This window comes from Carcharodon carcharias, chromosome 21 (genome assembly GCF_017639515.1).
Source record: "Carcharodon carcharias isolate sCarCar2 chromosome 21, sCarCar2.pri, whole genome shotgun sequence".
In the NCBI taxonomy this organism is placed as follows: Eukaryota; Metazoa; Chordata; class Chondrichthyes; order Lamniformes; family Lamnidae; genus Carcharodon; species Carcharodon carcharias.
Window position 1 is genome coordinate 12722366 of NC_054487.1, and position 23189 is coordinate 12745554.

Consider the following 23189-nt stretch of genomic DNA (forward strand, 5'->3'; position numbering starts at 1 on the left):
CACCACACTATCTACCAGAGCTGAAAAGTCATGGGAGTACTAGCCATCAGCTCCAAGCCAACACAATGCCCTGAATTGGGCAATGATTCTTGGTCACCACTGGGTATGGCTGCCATTTACTGCTCATGCCTAGTTACCCTGAGAAGGTAGACTTCATCCTTGAAAGGTGTTTACGATATAACTGCGTAATTTGCTAAGCCACCTCACTTAAGGGTCAGCCACATAAGTGTGGGACAGGAGCCACATAACGGACATTAGTGAACCAGTTGGATTTTTACAACAACCTAAGTGCTTCATGGTCACTTTTATGAATACCAGATTATTATTCCCCTCACCTAAAAGAGCATCTTCGCCACGTGTACTGCAGCAGTTCAAGAGGCGGTTCAACACTACCTTTGCATGACAGCTAAGGATGGACAATAAGACCTAGCCTTACCAATGATTCCTGAGAACAGTAAAGAGACACCGTCTGACCCGTTGAGTTTTTGCAGTATTTTCAGTTTCTACTTCAGACTTCCAGCATCTGCAATATTTTGTTTCTTTTAACCAGTATAACATTCAGTTAGCCCTTAAGGCTGTACAGCTCCAAGTGCTAAACACTAACACAACCCAAAGTTAAAAAGGGCGGAGTCTATAATCCTACTCTTCAACATTCAAGTCATCCTCAAGTATAATTCACACCCTCACGCTTTGCCAAAGCCTTACTGATGGCTCAGATGGTGCACAATAGGCCAATTTTTAAAAAAAAAGTTAGTTTCCTTAAATCAATCCAAAGGTATCTCAAACCAGAGTCTGATGAAAGGTCTTGGACCTGAAATGTTGGTTCTGCTTATTTCTTCACAGACGCTGTCTGACCAACATTTTCTACTTTTATACCAAAATCGGAGCTTTTGCAGCAAATCCTCCTTTGGCCATGTAAGCGGGGTTTGAACAGTGTACAGCATGTGCTGACAGGAACACAGCAACTGGAATATTGCCTTACAACACACACACTCACGTACACACACACATACATGCAGGTACACAGACAAACATGTATGCAAGTGGGTCAACCCAATGCACTTTAAAAACCAACGAAGGATCTTTGAAGTAACCCATAGGTGGGGGTGCGCTAAATTTTTATGGCTGGCCTTCCTACCCGCCTCGACCTCTCTGAAATGTTATGCTGGGGTGGGGGCTGAGGCAGGCGGGGCCTCAGACAGGCCACCCGCCCTTGTTCCAGTTGAGTCCCTTAAGTAGCCAACTATTGACCACTTAAGGGCCGCTTCCCACCCACCTCAATTGTCTGGTTGGTGGGAGGAGTTCTGGGGTATGGGGGAAGCCCAAAAATAAACCGAGTTCAGGCCTTAGGTGGGAAGGGAGAAGGCGCCTCCATCAGAAGCCCCCTTTTAACTTTGGTACACAACCCTCCCCCCCGTAAGGTCTGCTAACCGCTGGACTTCCTGCGCCCTGCACCCCTAATCCCCCACTATCCACCGCTCCAGGCCTTGAACACCCTCGCCATTCTGAGACCCCCAAAACTTATCTCTCTGTGGAATCCCAGGGCTTTGGCTTTGGGAACTGCATGCAGTCCCAGCCTTGTCCACTATAGCCCTGGCGCTGCAGGGTCTAGAGAGCTACTGGCCAATCAGATTGGCCAGCAGCTCTCTAAGGTGGGACTTCCCCCCGAGTGAACGGAGGAAGTCCTGCCTGCGGCCAATGAACCCTCGTTGGAGTGTGAAGTCGCTGCAGGGCAGACAGTGGTGGCGGGGATGTGTTCCCTGCTGACTCTTCAGGTGGCAGGATGGGAAACCCCACCATCCTAAAAATCCTGACCATGGTTGTCAATTTGCACACAGCAAGCCCTCAGAAACATAAATGAAACAAAAGGCCTAACAACGTACAAAAAGGCTGGAAATACTCAGCAGATCAGGCAGCATATGTGGAGAGTTAACCTACTGAGTATTTTCAGCATTTTTGTGTTTTATTTCAGATTTCTATCACCCGCAGTAGTTTGCTTTGGTACTTATGGCCAGCTGATGTTAATTGAGGGATAAATATTGGCCAAGCACCAGGGAGAATGTCCCTCCTTTTCAATATTGTGCCATAGGACCTTTCACATTCACCCTGAGGGCCTCAGTTTAACGTCTCATTCAAAAGACAGCACCTCCGACAATGCAGCACTCCCTCAGTACTACACCGAATCGTCAGCCTAGATTACGTGTTCTAGTCTCTGGAGGAAAGCAGTAACTAAAGCCACTACAGCCTGTAGAAGCAGTCTCAACTCCCAACACAAAGGGACTTTAACATGCCTGCGTGACATGTCAGCTTTTTGCTGTGTGGGGTTTGTGGAGAAACTCCTGGCAATCCATGTTATTCCTGTGTGCACTCAAGTGCCTGAAGGTCGCTGTAAAATTGAGTACAAGCTGCTGATATAGTAAGCAAAACCAGGATTTAAGCAAGTTACGATTGATAGTCAGCAGAAACATGTCACTTTTGTTGCCTAATACTCAACATAAATATTTAACAGGTACTTAGTTGCTGTTTAACTTTAGCCATTTGTGTTTTTTAGAGAGACATTAGGAACAGGAGTAGGCCATTCAGCCCCATGGACCTGCTCCAAAATTCAATGAAACCAAGGCTGATCTACATCTCAACTTCAATCCTTATCTAAAAAAAAATCTATCAATCCGAGACTTGAGATTTCACTGACTGAGCATCCAGTCCTCTGGACGAAGAATCCCAAAGATTCACGACCCCTCTGAGTGAAGAAATTTCTCCACATCTCAGTCCTAAATGGCTGATCTCTTACTTTGAGATCCAGTTCGAGACCCTCTAACCAGGGGAAAACAGCCTTTTAGCATCTAGTACTCTATACCTTTCAATTAATTCTTCTCTCCTAGAACCTATTCCATTAGTAAGCTATGCAACTGGTGTAATGGCTATACAGAGAAGGCTGGCAAGTTATTTAATTATCAGGGCTGCTACATTATTCAGTTATTTGCACTTCAAGCTCAACGGGAGGTTTCGTTCCCTAGACAGTACTGGAAGCTATGCAGTCTGTATTCTGAAGCCTGCAACTGCCAAGCCTCTTATTAACTTGGACGATTAAGTGATACTTGACTGCTGTCTACGGCAATGGCCACAGCAACAGTGCCTCTGCATCGCTGATATAATGTGTTTCCTTCGCTGCTCCAGTTTTCTACAGCTTTTCATATCCATCTCTCTGGAAATAGCCCTGGTGCTTGATTTGTTACCTTTAAAGGGCCTTACTGCATCCCTGCTAACGATTTGCGTGTTTGTGCTCCCAGATTCCTTGACCTCATTGCGATTGTTATTTTCCAAGTATATTGTGACCCAATATTTCCTCTAAGGCATGCAGCAATCAGAATGTTCCAAAGGCAAAAAACATGCCCTGCACAAGCAACGGTCCCTCAGGATGCAAACATGTGCAGCTACACATTTGTCTGAAAGGGACCAGGGAGTGCAACAAGTGGCCATGCGCGGTAATAAGAAGCTACCGGGAATATCGTTTTTATTCATTCACAGGATGTGGGCGTAGCTGGCGAGGCCAACATTTATTAGCCACCCTTAATAACCAACATAACTACTTAACAGGTAGTTACTGTTTAACTTTGGCCATTTGTGTTTTTTATAGAGACATTAGGGACAGGAGTAGGCCATTCATCCCCATGGGCCTGCTCAGCCATTCAATGAGACCAAGGCTGATCTACACCTCAACTTCAATTTCCTTCTTTGTTCTACAGTCCTTATCCAACAAAAATCTATCAATCTGAGTCTTGAGATTTCACTGACCGAGAATATTTTATTTCTTCATTCACGTGCATTGCTGGCTAGGCCAGCATTGATCGCATATCCCTAATTGCCCTTGAGAAGGTGGTGGTGAGCTGCCTTCTTGAACCGCTGGAGTCCACATGGTGAAGGTACACCCACAGTGCTGTTAGAGAGGGAGTTTCAGGATTTTGACCCAGCAACAGTAAAGGAACGGCAATATAGTTCCAAGTCAGGATGGTGAGTGGCTTAGAGAGGAATTTCCAGGTGGTGGTTTTCCCATGTATCTGCTGCCCTTGTCTTTCTAGATGGTAGTGGTGGTGGCTTGGAAGGTGCTGTCTAAGGAGCCTTGGTGATTTTCTGCAGTACATCTTGTAGATGGTACACACTGCTGCTACTATGCGTCGCTAGTGGAGGGTGTGAATGTTTGTGGATGTGGTGCCAATCAAGCAGGCTGCTTTTATCTGGGACGGTGTCAAGCTTCTTGAGTGTTCTAGGAACTGCACTCATCCAGGCAAGTGGAGAGTATTCCATCACACTCCTGACTTGTACCTTGTAGATGGTGGACAGGCTTTGAGGAGTCAGGAGGTGAGTTACTCATCACAGTATTCCTAGCCTCTGACCTGCTCTTGTAGTCACAGTATTTATATGGATAGTTTCAGTTCAGTTTCTGTTCAATGATAACCCCCAGTATGTTGATAGTGGGGGATTCAGTGACGGTAATGCCATTGAATGTCAAGGGGCGATGGTTAGATTCTCTCTTGTCGGAGACGGTCATTGCCTGGAAATTGTGATTTCCACTTTTTTTCTTATGAAAATGTAATACTTCAATTTTCGGTGTTGAAAATCATTTGTCAAATAAATGCCCATTCTGCAAGTTTATTAACATCTTCTTGTGATATGTTGCTATCCTCAGTGCAGTTGACTATCTCCCCGGTTTGGCGTCATCGGCAAGTTTTGAAATTCTGCTTTTGCTTCCCAAATTTAAATCATTTAATAGAAATTGTGAACAAGAGTGGTCCCAGCGCTGATCCTTGTGGAACCTCACTTCTCACCTTCTGCCATTCCGAACAACTATCCTTTACTCACTCTCTGCATTTTGTCTTGCAGCCAGCTAGCTATCCATTCTGCCACCTGTGCCCTGACTCTGCATGCTTTGCACTTATTCATTATTCTATTCTGTGGCACATATTGAAGGTAAATTACATCTACTGTATTACCCTTATCGACTCTCTGTTACATCTTCAAAAATTCAATGAGGGTGGATCAAGCAAGACTCTCCCTTTTGAAATCCATGCTATGCATTATTACGCTTTTGGTTTCTAAATATTTTATTCTCTCCTTTAGCAGGGATTCCATTACCTTTCCAGCCATTGACAGTCTATAGTTTTTTGGCAACTTCTACCTCCCTTCTTAAATATAGATTTAATGTTAGCTCTCCCTTCACTGCACCTTTTTCTAATGAATTCTTAAATTTGTATAAGAATGCCTCTGCTGTCTCTTCTCCAAATTCTTTTAAAATGTACAGATGCAATCTGTCTGGGCCAGGGGTTTTATCTTCTTTCAGTTTGATTAGCTTCAATGCTAATTAATCTATTTAATGGTTCTCCTCTTTTTATTTTAAATGCGGTTATGTCATTTCTTGTCTCATCTTCCAATGACATGCCTGCTTGATCAGGCTCCCTGGTAAATTCCAAAGCAAAATATTTAATATTCTTGCCATTTCACTATTGTTGCTGTGAATATTCCCTCTCCATCTCTTTGTGGCCCTATTCTGATCCTGACTTCCCTACCTTTCTTAATGTGCTGAGAGAATATTTTATTATTTTATGTTCCTTGATCATGTGATTCCATAGTTCCTCTTTACCTTCCCAATTGTTTTTCCACTTTTCTTCTGGTCTCTTCATTTTCTCCCTTGTCACACTTTCCTATGCTGTCCCTTTACTTAGTGTATGTCCCTTCCTTCCCCTTGTTTTTTCTCTCAAGTCTTCATTCATCCATGGTGTCTCATTAGTGTTTAGCATGTTCTTTCCTTTTAGCGGGATAAATTTTTCCTGGGCTGGGCTGAACACCATTTACAATGCTTCCCTTGCAATTCCAGACCGTTAGTTTCTAATATTGTTGTCTAATTTATTCCCCATTGCATTCCCCCCACCCCAAGTTCTATTCTCAGGCCCTCAAATTCAACTTTTCTCCAATCTGTTACCCTGCTCCTTATCTTGCTTATGTCCTTCTCGATTATTAAGTTAAACTTTATTATATTATGGTCACTATTGCCAAGATGTTCCACTGCTTTTACTTCACTTATCTGCTCTGGTTTATAGTTTATACCCCATTGCTAAATTCAATTGCAACTCCTCCTCGTCAAGCTCCTTACATACTGAGTTAGAAAGGAGTCCTGTACACATTGCAGGAACTCCATCCCTTTCACCTTCATCTCTTCTGGCCAATTCATTTCAGGTCCATGAAATGCTCCCTGATTATTATTCTACATTTTATGCTTATTTTCCAAACCTACTTTCATATTTCCTCCTCCACCTCCTTCCACTATTAGATGATCTGTTGACTATCCCTATCAGGGCAATTGATCCTTTATCTTTTATCTCTAGTCACATGGATTCTATTTCATCTTATTGATGGCTGCAATTTTTTTTCCACTGCCCTTATGTTATTTCTAATAATTAGTTACTCCACCTTCCCTTTTCCCCTTTCACATCTTTCCTAGATGAATGTAGAAACAATTTTCAGGGGTATGGGGGAAAGGCAGGGCAATGGCACTAGGTCATAATGCTTATTTGGACAGCCGGTGCAGACACAATGGGCCAAATGGCCTCTTTCTGTGCCGTTAGAATTCTGTGATCCTGAGATGTATTATATCCTGCAATGTTCAATTCTCATTCCTGTTTTTTTCTATAGTGACTACTGTTTGTGGGAGCTTGCTGTGCGCAAACTGGTTGCCACGTTCCCTACAATGGGGTGATTACATTTCTAAAGGACGTTGGCTGCAAAGCACTTTGGGAAGTCCTGGGGTTGTGGAAGGTGCTATAGGAATGCGACTCTCTCTTTCCTCTATAACTTATGTTTTCAGGTTCCGCCCACTCTTCTGTCCTAATGGTACTGACTCCCTTAAAGGAGGAGTCTCCAAAATATAATCTGCAGTCCACATGCAGGCCTGAGCTTGAGCAATGCCTGGGATCTCAATTCTACGTATTGTTATACACTTACTTCCCACTTTGTCCTGTGTGAATATCGCAGTCCTGGAGGATTATCAAGAATGATTTTAGTGCTTCTTCCTCACTGATGGATATATCTTTAGAGCTCCAAGATCCAAATATCGGCAACCTGAGGTAGAGGAAAATTAATTGAAGTGTGGATTTAAGCTTCACGTGTTTTCACTGGCTATCCCTAATATCTTGTCTGCCAGGGGATGTGGCCTGGGGCCAGTTTAATAACAAAAGTTCCTACAAATTCTTGAATAGTCAATCGTCACTCCAAAAGCTTCAAAACAGTAGACGGTCAGCACCCACCAGCCCAGCCCCCTCCTCCACATTCCTCTGAAGATAGGCTATTGCTGGGCCATGGATCTGCATATAAGCAGTTCTGATCGCCACATGGAAGGACTGAGGAAACTGCAGGAAAGGTTAAGCAGGCGGAGGCCCTTTTCTCAGGAGAAGAGATTAATAGCAAGTCTGACGAAGATCTTTAAATTCACAAAGGGCTTGATAGGGTGGTGTGGAGAAATCATTTCCACTTGGTGAGTGATCCAGCTCAAGGGGCAAGGAATAGAAGGTAGTCGCTAATGAATCAAATGAATGTAGGAGGAATTGCTTTATAGAGAGTGGTTGAGAATGTGGAACTTGCTGCCGCGTGGAGTGGTTGAAGCAGATAGCAGTGATGGATATAAGCACAGGCTTGATATACACGGAGGGAAAGGGTCAGAGCGATACAGCAGTGAGGTGGGAAGTGGCAATTAGAGTGGGAGAAGGCTTGCATGGCATTTATATAATCACATAGATCAGTTGGGTCAAAATGGCCTGTTTCTGTGCCATAGATTCTGAGAGATTTAACATGCTGGTAGCCTCACCGAGACAGCCCCCCTGCACCTCTTAGGAACATAGGACTTAGGAATAGGCCATGTAGCCCTTTGAGCCTGCTCCACTATTCAATAAGATCACGGCTGATCTGGTTGTGTCTCAACTCCACTTGGTCGTCTGCTCCCCATAACCCTTGTCTATCAAAAATCTGTCCAACTCAGCCTTGAATAAATTCAATGACAGGGTCCACCACTTTCTGGGGAAGAGAGCTCCACAAACAAATGACCCTCAGAGAAAAAATTTCTCCTCAACCCCCTTAAAAGGGAGACCTCATTCTTAAACTGTGACTGCTGGTTCCTGTCTCTCCCACAAGAGAGAACATCCTCCCAGTATCCACCCTATCAAATCCCCTCAGGATCTTATACAGGTCAATAAGATCACCTTTCATTCTTCAAAACTCCAATGGGTACAGGCCCAGCCTGTTTGACCTTTCTTTGTAAAATAAGTCCCTTATCCCAGGAATGAACCTAGACAATGAGTGCCAATAGGCCAATGTTAGTGTTAGGCTTCCTCATCTTAGCATTGATAGGAATATAAGACTTGCTAGACAGAAAAATTCCAACATTCACCTAGTTCACCTTCTACCATCCTGGTGGTAGCATGATACAATGATAATGGAGTTATTGATTGATCATCCTAATCAATCTCTATCAATTAGTCTACAACAGACCCAGACATGATGCAAGGTAATCCCAGTGGTGAAGACCCTTGACAGCAAGTCACCTGATACCAACATGCCACAGGAAACAATAATCAGAATTAATACAATTCAATTCTGTCATCTTTAACAGCATGGTGGGTGTACCTACACCACATGGACTGCAGCGGTTCAAAAAGGCAGCTCACTACCTTCTCAAGGGCAATTAGGGATGGGCAATAAATGCTGGCCTAGCCAGCAAAGCCCACATCCCTTGAATGAATAAAAAAAATTTCTTCCTAATGCTGTCTCAAGTGTTATGATCTCCCACACACAACACAACTTTGAAAAGGCAAAATGCACACTCACACTGCTAAATGTGTTGTGGAGTTTTGAGTGGGAATAGTATGGAGATTTTAAATGTCCATATCATTTCACTGAAATTCCAGCGATAACAATAACAACAACCTCACGGATTTATATAGCACCGTTAACATCTGATGATATAATCAGACAAAAGGTGACAAACAGCTTGGTCAAATGGGCTGGCTTGAAACCCTGTCTTCAAAATGGGAGGTGGAGAGGGTTGGGGAGGAATTTCCAGAGGTCAGGCCCCAGATGGCTCAAGGCATGACCGCCGACTAACTGCAAAAGAAATGGGAGATGCACCAGAGGCCAGAATTGCTGCAGCACACGAGATCTGAGAGAGCTGTCAGGCAGGAGGTGGTCACAGAGATAGTGAAGGGGCAAGGCTACAAGGGAACCGAACATGAGATGTGATTTTAAAATCGAGATGTAGACCCAAATCCAATGTAGGTCAGGGATTGTACAGCAAAGGAGCATTTTAGGTCATGTCCGCTCTTTAAAAGAGCTAAACAATTTGTTCCCACTTCTTCTCCCTTAGCACAGTAGGTTTGTCCTTTCCAAATATTTATCCAACTCCTTTTTAGAAGTTAGTATTGAATCTGCTTCTGTGGTGTAGTTTTAATGTTGCTAGACTAGTAATCCAGAGGCCCAGGCTAACGATCCAGGGACATGGGTTCAAATCCCACCCCAGCTGGTGAGTTTAGTTGATAAAGCTGTAATTATAAAGCTAATGAAACTATCCTTAATTGTCATAAAAACCCATTTGGTTCACTAGGGAAGGAAATCTGCTGTCTTTACCTGGTCTGGCCTACATGTAACTCCAGACCCACAGAAATGTGGCTCTCTGAAATGGCCAAGCAAGCCTCAGTTCAAGGGCAATTAGGGATGGGCAACAAATGCTGGCCTTGCCAGTGACACCCACATCCCATCAAAGAATAATTAAAAAAAAAACACCCTTTCAGGCCCTGCAATCCAGATCATAACAACTCAATGGGTAAAAATAATTTCTCCTCATCTCCCCCTTTGTCAAGCATCCTCAACTTGTACCACCAACCCTACTGCCAGTGGAAACAGTTATTTACTGTTTCAAAATCTTTCATCATTTTTATCAGTCCCTTGTAGGGACCTCCTTAAGTCTCTTGGGTTAACTCGTAAGACGAAGGACGGGCCAAGGGTGTCACTCAGCTACCAAAACAAAGCGTTGCTAGAGATTAAAAAAAACACAAAATTAACGAAACAGCCAAAAAGAGGTTGGGCTAATGTTTCAGGTGGGTGGCCTTACCGTGTTTATTCAACAAAAACTAACGCAGTCCCAATCATTTGGCACCCATAAATACTGAACTCAGAAAATCTACTTTACACGCTTGCGGGGGAAAAAAGAAAAATTTATATGAGGTAGCCTTTCATCTAAACTCAACCTGGCTCACAAATATCACCCCGCCCCCGCCCTTCCACATCCCTCCCTGTGGATCCTGTCCATTTCGGTATTTCAGAGGAGACTGTAGCTGGAAGGAAATCGACTTCCCCAAGCTGAAATTGGCAGACTGCTGAAGGATACAATAAATGTTACTTAGCATCAGTCTCACTTCCTAACTGTCGGCGTGTTATTTTTTTTGTTTAAAATCCTAAATTAAACCATTCCACACCCCCCTTTCCCCCTCCACCCCCCAAATGCAATATTACAACCGCTGGTCTCAGACGTGTCTGGGAGGTGGGTCGCACGCTGCTTGTTGTTGTTTGGTGTGTGTGTGTATGTTTAATCGCACAGACAAGCCTTTCTTCTGGTCTTCCTGCTGCTCTCCTCACGGCTGCAACAACAATCTCCCCCAAAAAAACACGGCCCGCCCGAAACCCAACGCTCTCCTTTTTATTTTGGAGAAGAAAATGGTCATTTATCAACGTAACCCCGGGGACCGACACACCGCTTCACATGGACCAACGGAAATGAAGAGTCCAATGGCCTCCTGCTCCGAGTCCCGACACTTTAAAAAATTGTACTTTTCTTTTTAAATAAAAAAAACGAATTAGCACGGGCCATCTGACGTTGAAAAAATGTCACACACGAATGAAAGCACGTTGCTGAGTATTTCTGAATGGGGGAATGATCGCATTGAGGGAGGAGGAGATGGAAAGTAGTGGAGTGGGGAGGGGGGCAAGTGTTGAAAAATCCAACACACGGGTCGATGCGAAAATAAATCGGAATTTTTTGGATCGATAGACGGTAGCAAGTGGCTCCATGTGTGATGGGGCTGCGAGAGGGATCCACGCTGTTCTTTGTTTTCAGTCTCTTGGCGTGCTCCTGCCTACGTGCAGCATCACCTCCCCACACTGGGAGACATCTCCCGAACAAAAACAGCCAACTGCAGCAAAGTCGCTTCCCTCCTGCTCATTAGAAGCCACCTTTTAATTTCATCGCCACTTGACCCTCCCCAACCCCTCTCTCTCTCTCCCCCTCCCCACCTCACCTCCCCCTTTCTCGTAGCACCGCAAATAAATGGGGGGAGAAAAAAATGAGCAATAGAAGAAAACGGCCTGTGTGCAGTTGCCTGGATGAAGTTCACATGGACGCCATCATCATAGAGAGATATATATATATATGAATCGAGGCTTCCGAGACAAAAAAAGCGTTCAAAGTTCTTAAGACATGAGATTTGCAGAGAGAGAGGGAGGGAGAGGGGGAAAATAAAAACACGCGCAACAAAAACAAAATGTGCAACGACCGGTGAGGATTAATTAGTCAACCAGGAACAAGCAACTCGTGTCGCAGAAGCGATCAACCCACAGTCGGTGCGTGTGTGTATTTGTGTGTGTTGTGCATGCTGCAGTGGTTGAAAAGAAATTTGGGGGGGGGGGGGAGATCCCTCTTGTTAAGTTACAGATTGCAAGTTGAAATGAACAAACTTTGTGTTTGGGGGGTGGAGAGAGAGATCCAGGAGAATGGAACGTTGTGACAGCGCGCTTAGAATGTCCAGGTCGCGTGTAACAACAGGACGATCCGGGGCAAGGTTCTATATTCGAACGCGGTGCGCGCCCACGTTCTAATCTCTGCTCATTGTTGCGAGCAAGATGTTCAACAAGATCAAAAAAAAAGTTGAGAACTAAATCTACAGAAGAGGTAGAGAGAGAGGGAGAGGGAGAGAGAGAGAGAGAGAGAGAGGCACGTTGCTAGTCTAATATAACAAGAGCAGGCAGAAATTATTAATCATATTTTCTTGCAAACACGTTCCATTAAAAATGCACTCACCAGCCCAGCGTGAACTTCACTTTCTTTTTTACAACCTCGTTGTTGATGTAGGTAAAGCTACTGCTTTGCTTTTTTTTTAGTGGTGGTGGTGGTGATGGGGCGGGGGGGGGGGGGGGGGGGGGTTGCTGTGGTGGGTGGTGTTAGTTACGTCCGGCGCAGGCGTATTTGGACGCCGTTTGAAATCTTCTTGAATCAAACTCATTTGCATCGGGGCGATGATGTCAGTTTCAAGGCCAAATAAGGGAAGAGAGGAACGCGGGAAATGCAGCTCTCCCCCACGCCCCCCCCCCCCCCCCCCCCCCCCCTCACTCACCCCTCCCAAACGTCACAGGATGTTTGCACTCGACATTGGAAAGAGGAAGGAGTGATTGTGCTTTAAATCCTGCTTCGGTCGCACTCATTCACTCACTCAGTTAGTTAGTGTGCAGAACTTTCAAGAGGATCAGCGAACTCAGTGCTTAAACTGGGAGGCGTTTGGCTGAGAAAGTGTTACTCACCTGTGTATTCACCTGTGTGGGTCACCTTACTGCGGGAGGGGAGGGGAGAGGGGTATAGTCAAGGTGGGGGGAAGAGGGGTATAGTTAAGGTGGGGGGGAAGAGGGGTATAGTTAAGGTGGGGGGGGAGAGGGGTATAGTTAAGGTGGGGGGGGAGAGGGGTATAGTTAAGGTGGGGGGGGAGAGGGGTATAGTCAAGGTGGGGGGGGAGAGGGGTAATAGTCAAGGTGGGGGGGAGAGGGGTATAGTCAAGGTGGGGGGGGAGAGGGGTATAGTCAAGGTGGGGGGGGAGAGGGGTATAGTCAAGGTGGGGGGGGAGAGGGGTATAGTCAAGGTGGGGGGGAGAGGGCTATAGTCAAGGGGAGGGGGAGGGGGAGGGGGGGGGTGTCCAGCAGTGTATTTGGGGGCACAACAGCGGGGACTGTGTCACCGAGAGCCATTGGCAACTTGAGTGGAATGGGCGGTCGATTGATTCAGGCACCCTGGCGTGTCCTGCATCTGCAGCCGGATTTTCGTCTTAAAGCAGCGCTGGGGAGGGGGGCGTTCCGACCGTTTGAAAATCCATTGTGTCTTTTTGAAGGACGTGGGGCGGGGGGCTGGTTGGGGGGTGAGAAATTTCAGAGATGTTTTCTTTTCTCTTCTGTCGTTCGCAAGGATCACCGAAGAGGTGTGCGATTTCTGTTTTAAAATAACTAATTTCAGAGGAAATGCTCAAAGAGAGAATTGCCTCTATATTTACGCAGGTCAGGGCATCCCAAATCTCTGCACAGCGAATGGATGCAGATTTGAAGTGTAGCCAGTTTTTGAGCACAGCAAGCTTCCACATACAAACGGTCATGCGACAATAGCCAGATAATGGGTTTTTGTGATGTCGATTGAGGGACTAAGGTTGACTAGGACACCAGGGATAAATCACCCTGCTCTTCTCCAAAATAGTGCCACGGGTTCTTTTGTGAGGGCAGATATTGCCCTAATTTATTTAACATCTCAAATTCGAAAGCCAGCACAACAATAACAATAAATTGTGTTCATATGGCCTTCAATGTAATAGAAAGTCCCAAGCCATTTCACAGGAGAACAATCGAACAGAATTTGACACCAAGCCATATAAGGCCAAAGGGGTAGGTTTTTAAGAAGTGTCTTAAGGTGCGAAAGAGTCAGATTGGTTTAGGGAGGGAATTCAAGAATTTAGGGCCTAGGCAGACATCGCCACCTGTGGTGGAGGAATTAAAAATCGGGGATGTACAGAATTAGAGGGCTAAACCAATCTGACTCTTCTGTCCCTTAAGACACTTAAAAACCTACCCCTTTGGCCTTATATGGCTTGGTGTCAAATTCTGTTCGATTATTCTCCTGTGAAATGGCTTGGGACTTTCTATTACATTGAAGGTGCCATAGGAACACAATTTATTGTTATTGTGCTGGCTTTCGAATTTGAGATGTTAAATTAGGGCAATATCTGGGAGGATTGTGGGGCTGGAGGGGATTACAGAGAGGGAGGGCCAAGGCCATGGAGGGATTTGAAAGCGAGGATGAGAATTTTAAAATCCAGGCATTGCTTGACTGGGAGCCAGTGTAGGTTAGTGAGCGCAGCAATGTTGGTGAACAGGATGTTGTGCAGCAAAGTTTTGGATGACCTCCAGTTTACAGAGGGCAGAATGAGGGAGAGCAGCCACAGGAATGGGCTAGAAAAGCTAAGCTTAGCAACAATGGTGCAGATGAGGATTTTCAGCAGCAGATGAGCTGAGAGGCACGGGCAGAGTTGGGCAATGTTACGGAAATGGAAGTAGGCCCTCTCAGTGATGGTGCAGACAGTTGGTTGGAATCAAATATGACACCAGAATTGAGAGTGGTCCGGTTCAACCACAGGCAGTTGCCAGTGAAAGGGATGGATTCAGTGGCAAGAGCAGGGAGTCTGTGGCAGGGACTGAAGACAATGGCTTTGGCCTTCCCAATATTTAATTGGTGGAAATTTTTGCTAATCAAGTACTGGATGTTGGATAAGCAGTCGGATAATTTAGCAACACTGAAGGTGTCGTGAGAGGTTGTGGTGAGGTAGAGCTGGGTGCCATCAGTGTATATGTGAAAACGGACACTTTTCAGATTATATTGCCAAGGGGCATCATATGGATGAGAACTAGGAAGGGGCCAAGGACAATTCTTGGGGACCGAAGGTAACGGTGTGGGAGCAGGAGGAGAAGCCATTGATGGTGATTCTCTGGCTACAACTGAATTGATAAGCTTGGAATGAGGTGAGAGCAGCCCCACCTAGCTGGATGACTGTGGAGGGGTGTTGGAGGAGAATGGTGTGGTCAACTGTGTCAGAGACTACAGAGAGGTCGAGAAGGACAAGGAGAGATAGCTTACCTTTGTCACAGCCACATAGGTTGTCACTTGTGACTTCAATAAGAGCAGTTTCAGTACTGTGACAGGAGCAGAAAACTGATTGGAGGGATTTAAACATGGAGTTCTGGAAAAGCACCACTTAACAGTGCAGCACTCATACTGCACAGGAGCACAAGCCTGAATTATGCGCTCAAGACTCAAGATTGGGACTTGAACCCACAACCTTCTGAATCAGAGGCAAGAGTGCTAATTCAGAGTCAGAGCTGAACTGGGAGTCATCAGTGAGGATAAATGGATGTCGTTAAATGCCCTAATGCAGCGTAAATACTGTTGGCTTTCTTCTCTGCAACATTTCCTGTTTCCTCCCTATCTCATTCCCCCACCTACCATTGAAGCCTTCATCCATGTTTTTGCGACCTCCAGACTTGACTCCTTACAGGTGTCCTAGGCTGCAGCCCAATGTCTCCAAAATTCATGCTGCTCGCACCATATCCCACATTGAGCTCCATTTACCCATTTCCCATGACATTGTCACTCCATCCCCAACACATCATATTCACTATCTCCCTCCTTGTTAACAAACTCTTCCAATGGTCTCATTCCTCTTTAATTCTTCAATTTCTTACAGCCCATCCCAGCCTGTGCCCTTTAATCCTCTGATTCTGGCCTCCTGTGAATCCTTTTCGCTTCACTCCAACATTGGCATGGATGAAGTACAATCAATCAAATGAACTTCCTTTTCTATGTTTACCTTGTGTTGAGGTAATGTTGGTCTCCTAATCCAGAAAATTGTGAATTCATGCTTTGATAAAGGATGTTAACTATAATTTTGTACCCTGATACCTTCAAATTTGATTATTCCATGCTCTCCTCATTGACCTTTCGTGCTCCAGCCTCTATAAACTCCAACAAAAATACCTGGAAAAACTCAACAGGTCTGACAGCATCTGCGGAGAGGAACACAGTTAACGTTTCGGGTCCGTATGACTCTTCACCAGAACTACGGAAAAATAGAAAAGGGGTGAAATATAAGCTGGTTTAAGGGGGGGGGGACAGGTAGAGTTAGATAGAGGGCCAGTGATAGGTGGAGATTGCCAAAAGATGTCATAGACAAAAGGACAAAGAGGTGTTGACGGTGGTGATATTAGCTAAGGAATGTGCTAATGGAGACATTAAGGGTAGAAAGCAGGACAAGCAAGGGACTGATAGCCATTGTGGGGGTGGGGTGGGGGAGGGATCGAAATAGGCTAAAAGGTAGAGATAAAACAATGGACGGAAATACATTTAAAATAATGGAAATAGGTGGGAAAAGAAAAATCTATATAAATTATTGGAAAAAGGGGGATCGGAAAGAGGGTGGGGATGGAAGAGAGAGTTCATGATCTAAAATTGTTGAACTCAATATTCAGTCCAGAAGGCTGTAAGGTACCTAGTCGGAAGATGAGGTGCTGTTCCTCCAGTTTGCGTTGAGCTTCACTGGAACATTGCAGCAAGCCAAGGACGGACCCAAACACTCCTTTCAAGTGAAGCAGCATTTCACTTGCACTTCCCTCAATTTAGTCCACTGCATTCACTGCTCCCAGTGCGGTTTCCTCTACATTGGAGAGACCAAACGCAGACTGGGTGACTGCTTTGTAGAACAGCTTTGATCTGTCCGCAAGCATGACCCAGACCTCCCTGTCGCTTGACATTTCAACACTCCACCCTGCTTTCATGCCCACATGTTCGTCCTTGGCCTGCTGCAATGTTCCAGTGAAACTCAACTGGAGGAACAGCACTTCATCTTCCGACTAGGCAATTTACAGCCTTCTGGACTGAATATTGAGTTCAACAACTATAGATCATGAACTCTCTCCTCCTTCCCCACCCCCTTTCCCATCCCCCTTTTTCCTATAATTTATATATATATTTCTTTTACCACCCCTTTTCATTATTTTTAAATGTATTTCCATCCATTGTTTTATCTCTACCTTTTAGCCTATTTCGATTACCCCCCCACCCCACCCCCACTAGGGCTATCTGTACCTTGCTCATCCTGCTTTCCACCCTTAATGTCACCATTAGCACATTTCTTAGCTAATATCACCACCTTCAACACCTCTTTGTCCTTTTGTCTATGACATCTTTTGGTTATCTCCACCTATCAATGGTCCTCTATCCAGCTCTACTTGTTCCATCCCCCCTTAAACCAGCTTATATTTCACCTCTTTTCTATTTTTCCTTAGTTCTGATGAAGAGTCATACAGACTCGAAACGTTAACTGTGTTCCTCCCCGCAGATGCTGTCAGACCTGCTGTATTTTTCCAGGTATTTTTGTTTTTGTTCCAGATTTCCAGCATCCGCAGTATTTTGCTTTTACCTATAAACTCCAACTCGTCCAAAGGTCTGGCTCTCATACAGCAAGCTCCCACAAACCGTTCAGGTGGTAATGATCAGATAATCTGTTTTTGTGATGTTGATTGAGGCAGATAGATTTACCAGGACATCAGGGAAAACTTCTGCTGCTCTTCTTCAAAATAGTGCCCTGGGGTTTTTTAACACCCATCTGAAAGGGCATGAATCTGAAAGACAGCCCCTCCAACAGTGCAGAAACATTACTGCACTGGAGTGTCAGCCTTGATTTTTGTGTTGAAGTCCTGGAGTTGGGGTTTAAACGCACAACCTTCTGACTCAGAGCTGACAGTACCACCAACTGAGCTACAGCTGACACACTGTTACATTCAGGAGCAGTATATGTATAATCTATGCTGCACATAGTTAATTAGAATCAATTAAAATTGTATTAATATTGTGCTATTTGCATTAGTCCAGTCAAGAAATTTTTAAGGGGCCCTGCCAGAGCCTGTTCTTCTTCCTCACACCATAGGGGCAATTTTAACCCTACCTGCTCAGCTGTGATTGGGCAGACAGGCAGTTAAAAAGCCAACAACATAACCACTGATCCCCTTGTCTCCTATCAACATCCTGGGAGTTACCATTGACCAGAAACTGAAATGGACGAGCCATATAAATACTGTGGCTTCAAGAGGTCAGAGGCTGGGAATTCTATGGCGAGTAACGCATCTCCTGACCCCCAAAGCCTATCCACCATCTATAAAGCACAAATCAGGAGTGTGATGGAATACTCTCCACTTACTTAGATGAGTGCAGCTCCCACAACACTCAAGAAGCTCGACACCATTCAAGCTGCCCACTTGATTGGCACCTCATCCACAAACATTCACTCCCTCCACCACCGACGCACAGTAGCAGCAATGTCTACCATCTACTTTGTTTTTGTTCTGTTGAAGGGTCATGAGGACTCGAAACGTCAACTCTTTTCTTCTCCGCCGATGCTGCCAGACCTGCTGAGTTTTTCCAGGTAATTCTGTTTTTGTTTCTACCATCTACAAGATGCACTGCAGGAATTTGACCAAGGTTCCTCCAACAGCACCTTTCAAACCCACAAACACTAACATTTAAAATGACAAGGGCAGCAGAACATCACTGCCTGCAAATTCACCTCCAAGCCATTCACCATCCTGATTTGGAAATATATCGTTGTTCCTTCACTGCCTCTGGGTTAAAATCCTGGAACTCCCTCCCTAACAGCACTGAGGGTGTACCTACAACACCGGAGTTGCAGCGGTTCAAGAAGGCAGCTCACCACCACCTTCTCAAGGGGAATTGGGGATGGGCAACAAAGGCTGGCCTAGCCAGCGACGCCCACATCCCATGAACGAGAAAAAAAAATCCACAGTTTTGAGAAGTTGAGGGTGTCCAATGTTTTCAGCAGAGGCACCAGATTACTTGTCGGATTAACAAAAAGGGTCTTTGGCCGATATGGCCTCACATTCAGAACACCAACTCCACAATGGAAAAAATGTTTCGAATGAGAAAGGGTTTAAGTGATGACAGATCACTTCCTTAAATTGTATCTGCTGCCCTCCCCCTCCACCCAGATTACCTAGGCCCTAAGCCAATGCTTCCAATGTGATCCTATTTTAATGCTTGAAAGTTAACGTGATCCCAGCCAACAAAAACAAAACAGCTTCCCTTCACTGTTGCTTGAGAGGGGTAGAGCTGTAAGTTTATTTGCCTCTGCCTCCCCACACATTATTTTAACCATATTGATTGCAATAGGTAAAATCAAAGTTTTGCAATCGCGTGAGACTCCTTTACCTGTGCAATCCGAAAACTCACCTCAGAAGATGCTCTTGTTGGGAGACAGGCAAGACCCTCTTAAATTGAAACTTGTTGCTGCAAATGCTGCTTTTCTCGATGTTGGAAAAATGACTGTGGTTTTCTGAGGTATTCCTTGCGAACAATCTCCAAGTGTCGCTTTAGCTTATTTGGCTTCATGCTTTTGCTAGACTACACTTCGAGACAAATGAGGCATTTTGGCTTCTCTTTGGATGTTGCAAAAATGCACATGAGCCCATACTCAAGGAAAGCCTCATCAAATTCTGAACATGTTTTTTACTTTCATTTGCAGCGGAGTCAGAAGGCTCGCTGCTGGAAGTAGAGTCTCTGCGTAAAAATATGTCGGTGGTGCTAGAAGCAAGTTGCTGTTAATTATCAAAATTACTCTCAGTCTGTTGAGCTGCAGAGCAGAGGAGCAGGAGGTCCGGAACATTCTAGTGGTTCTTTCCTGATCCCGCCCTCCCTCCGACTCTCCAATCAGCTTCACCTCCCCCACTTACTGCTCCTCCAATCACAGCTTCCCCTCTTTCCTGCCATTTGATTTGATTGATGTGCACTGTCCGTGTCACCGCTGCCTAGTCGCCTGCCCCACCCCCCAACGACTTGCATGTTTGTCCAAACCCCCTATGCAGGTGCCAGACACTAATGGAGGCAGCAGAGGGATGGTCACCCCTCTTGGGGCTTCAGAGCAATGACAGTCTGCTCATTCCAGCACGATCCCAATCGGTCTTATGGGGTCGCGACCCACAGTTTGGGAACCCTACCTTAAGCTCTGGAATTGTCTCCATAAATCTCTCCACCTCTCTCCTTTAATTGCTCTTTCAAACCTACTCTTCGATGAAGCTTTGATCACCTCTCCCAGTACTCCTTATGTGTCTCGTTGTCAAATTATGTGTGATAATGGTCCTATGATTCACCTTGGGACATTTTTATTCTGTTAAAGGTGCTATATAAATGCAAGTTGTTGGTGCTTCTTTTCTGTCCCTTCCATCTTCATTTCAACTTATACATTTTTTTTTGTTTTCTCTTCCAGTCTTGAAGATATCACTCCTTACCTCGGTAGAGTTCCACAGGCAGTGGTCACCTTTTGGCCACTTCCTGAAGCAGCCACTATTCAGATCTCGGCCTTGACGGTGGGTGTAGTGGGTTATTGCACTGCAGGGAGCTGGTTGGATCATCATCGACCCCAATCCCGTCCACACCTCATGCGGACATCCATCTATCAGTAACAGGGGTCATCCCACGCCTATTGGAAGAATTCTTGTCCAACACAGGAACACTACAGGCACAGAGAGTGCACTCTACAGCAGCTCTGGCTGAAATCAGCTAATACAGTTCAAACGTGATCAAATCTGAGACCTTCCTTATCTGAATGGTTTAAACAGGCTCTTACATTTTTGAGAGATTGGGATTAAAAGTATTGCCAGCACTCTTGAGTTCCAGCCTGAGGACATGCCCTTCATTTCTTAAACAAATGGAGCCAGGAAATCCAGATTATTCTGTTGCTAAACCCAAATTAAATTATCTGGATGAATGGGACTTGGTGTTAGCTAAGACATGGCAGTGGAGATTTGGATACCTCAAGATTACCAGTGTGGGGTGGGGTGGGTGGGGGAGCGGGAGGGGTGCATGTAGAACATGAGAGGCCAGCCAGGAGTGCATTACAATAGTCGAATCTAGAGGCAACAATGACATTAATGAGGGTTTCAGCAGCAAATGAGCTGAGACAGGAGTGAAGTAGGGGTGGAAATAGGCAGTGTTAGTGATGGCATAGATACGTGGTAGTAATCTCAGCTGGAGATCGAACATGGCACCATGGTAATGAAGAGTCTGGTTTAGTCTCAGACCATTGCCGGGGGAGGAATAGAGTTGGTAGCTAAGGAACGGATTTTGGAGTGGGGATCGAAGACAATGGCTCTAGTCATCCCAATATTTAATTGGAGGAAGTGTCTAAATTTAGCAACAGTGGAGGGGTCAAGAGAGGTGGTGATGAGATAGAGCTGGGTGTCATCAGCATACGTATGAAAACTAACGCTGTGTTTTCAATAACTCCATTAACTTTTGGATGACATAGTGCAGCCCAATTTTTTTTCTTACAATAATTCCTAATTTTTAGCTGATGTCCCTGGTATTAGCCTAATGAACAATGCTTACAGGCTCTCTGCTGAATTTTCAAAACTTGATTACAAAGTTTTTCCCTTTCTCTCAGCAAAATGAACCCAAGTTGAGCTTGGAACCCATGTAGAGTTCTCTCAGCTACTTTATTATGAGATGGAGAAAGCAATCCTAGAATGAAAGTTTCTGATGCAGGAAAGTAGCAGGACAACGAGACAAATCCAATCCGGCCAGTTACCGCCCCATCAGTCTACTCTCGATCATCAACAAAGTGATGGAAGGGATCATCGACTATGCTATCAAGTGGCACTTACTCAGCAATAAGCTGCACATTGATGTACAGTTTGGGTTCTGCCATGACCATTCAGCTCCTGGCCTCATTACAGCCTTGGTTCAAACATGGACAAAAGTGCTGAACTCCAGAGGTGAAGTCAGAATGACTGCCCTTGACATCAAGGCAGCATTTGACCGAATGATGCATCCAGGAACCTTAGCAAAGCGGGAGTCAATGGGAATCAGGAGGAAAACTCTCCACTGGTTGGAGTCATACATAGCACAAAGGAAGATGATTGTGGTTGTTGGCAGTCAATCATCTCAGTCCCAGGACATAACTGCAGGAGTTTCTCAGGGTAGTGTCCTAGGCCCAACCATCTTCAGCAGCTTCATTGATGATCTTCCTTCCATCATAAGGTCAGAAGTGGGAATGTTCGCTGATGATTGCACAATGTAGAGCACCATTCGCAACACCTCAGATACTGAAGCAGTCCATGTCCAAATGCAGCAAGACCTGGACAACATCCAGGCCTGGGCTGACAAGTGACAAGTAACATTCGCACCACACAAATGCCAGGCAATCACCAACTCCAAAAAGAGAGAATCTATCCATTGCCCTTTGACATTCAATGGCATTACCATTGCTGAATCCCCCACTATCAACATCCTGGGGTTTACCATTGACCAGAAACTGAACTGGGCCAGCCTTATAAATACAGGGCTACAAGGCAAGGTCAGAGGTTGGGAATTCTGTGGACAGTAATTCACCTCCTGACTCCCCAAAGCCTGTCCAAGGCACAAGTCAGGAGTGTGATGGAATACTGTCCACTTGCTTGGATGAGTGCAGTTCCAACAACACTCAAGAAACTTGACACCATCCAGGACAAAGCAGCCCACTTGATTGGCACCACATCCACAAACATTCACTCCCTCCACCACCAACATATAGTGGCAGCACTGTGTACCATCTACAAGACGCACAGCAGAAACTCACCAAGGCTCCTTCGACAGCACCTTCCAAACCCACTACCTCTACCATCTAGAAGGACGAGGGCGGCAGATGCATGGGAACACCATCACCTGGAAGTTCCCCTCCAAGCCACTTACCATCCTGACTTAGAAATATATCACCATTCCTTCACCGTCGCTGGGTCAAAATCTTGGAACTCCCTCCCTGACAGCACTGTGGGTGTACCTACACCACATGACTGCAGTAATTTGAGGAGGTGGCTCACCACCACCTTCTCAAGGGCAATTAGGGATGGGCAACAAATGCTGACATAGCCAACGATGTCCACATCCCATGTACAAATGAAAAATACACAGGTTCAGGATTGTGAAGTATGGATTTACAAAGGGTAATCAATAACTGAAGTAGGTTAACAGGCCCGGATGCATTAATGAAACAAACAGCAGTAATGGGAGGAAGGTACGGCAGGGAGTTTGGGAGGATGAAGTCAAGCAGTCATCGTCTCACATACCTTGTGACCACAGTTGCTCTTTTTCTGGACGCACAAATTCACAAGGTAACAATGGCAGGGATGAGGATTTCAGCAGCAGATGAGCTGAGACAGGGTAAAAGTCAGGCCATCTTACAGAGGTGAAAATAAGTCCTGCTGATGGAGTGGCTATGTGGTCAGAAGCTCATTCAGGTTCAAATACAACA

General features: G+C 45.2%; 1 protein-coding gene across 2 annotated transcripts in view; it reads right to left on the reverse strand.

Annotated features, from left to right (window-relative positions):
* Window positions 1-12207, reverse strand: part of LOC121293327 (SIN3-HDAC complex-associated factor-like) — a 28507-nt gene extending 16300 nt beyond the window's left edge. For both annotated transcript variants that reach the window (XM_041216277.1, XM_041216278.1), the window contains exons 1-2: window positions 12113-12207; window positions 6997-7113 (exon numbers count right to left, since the gene is read on the reverse strand). The gene's annotated coding sequence lies outside the window, so the exon portion shown is untranslated. The remainder of the gene's footprint in view (window positions 1-6996; window positions 7114-12112) is intronic.
* Window positions 12208-23189: the final 10982 nt, after the last annotated feature.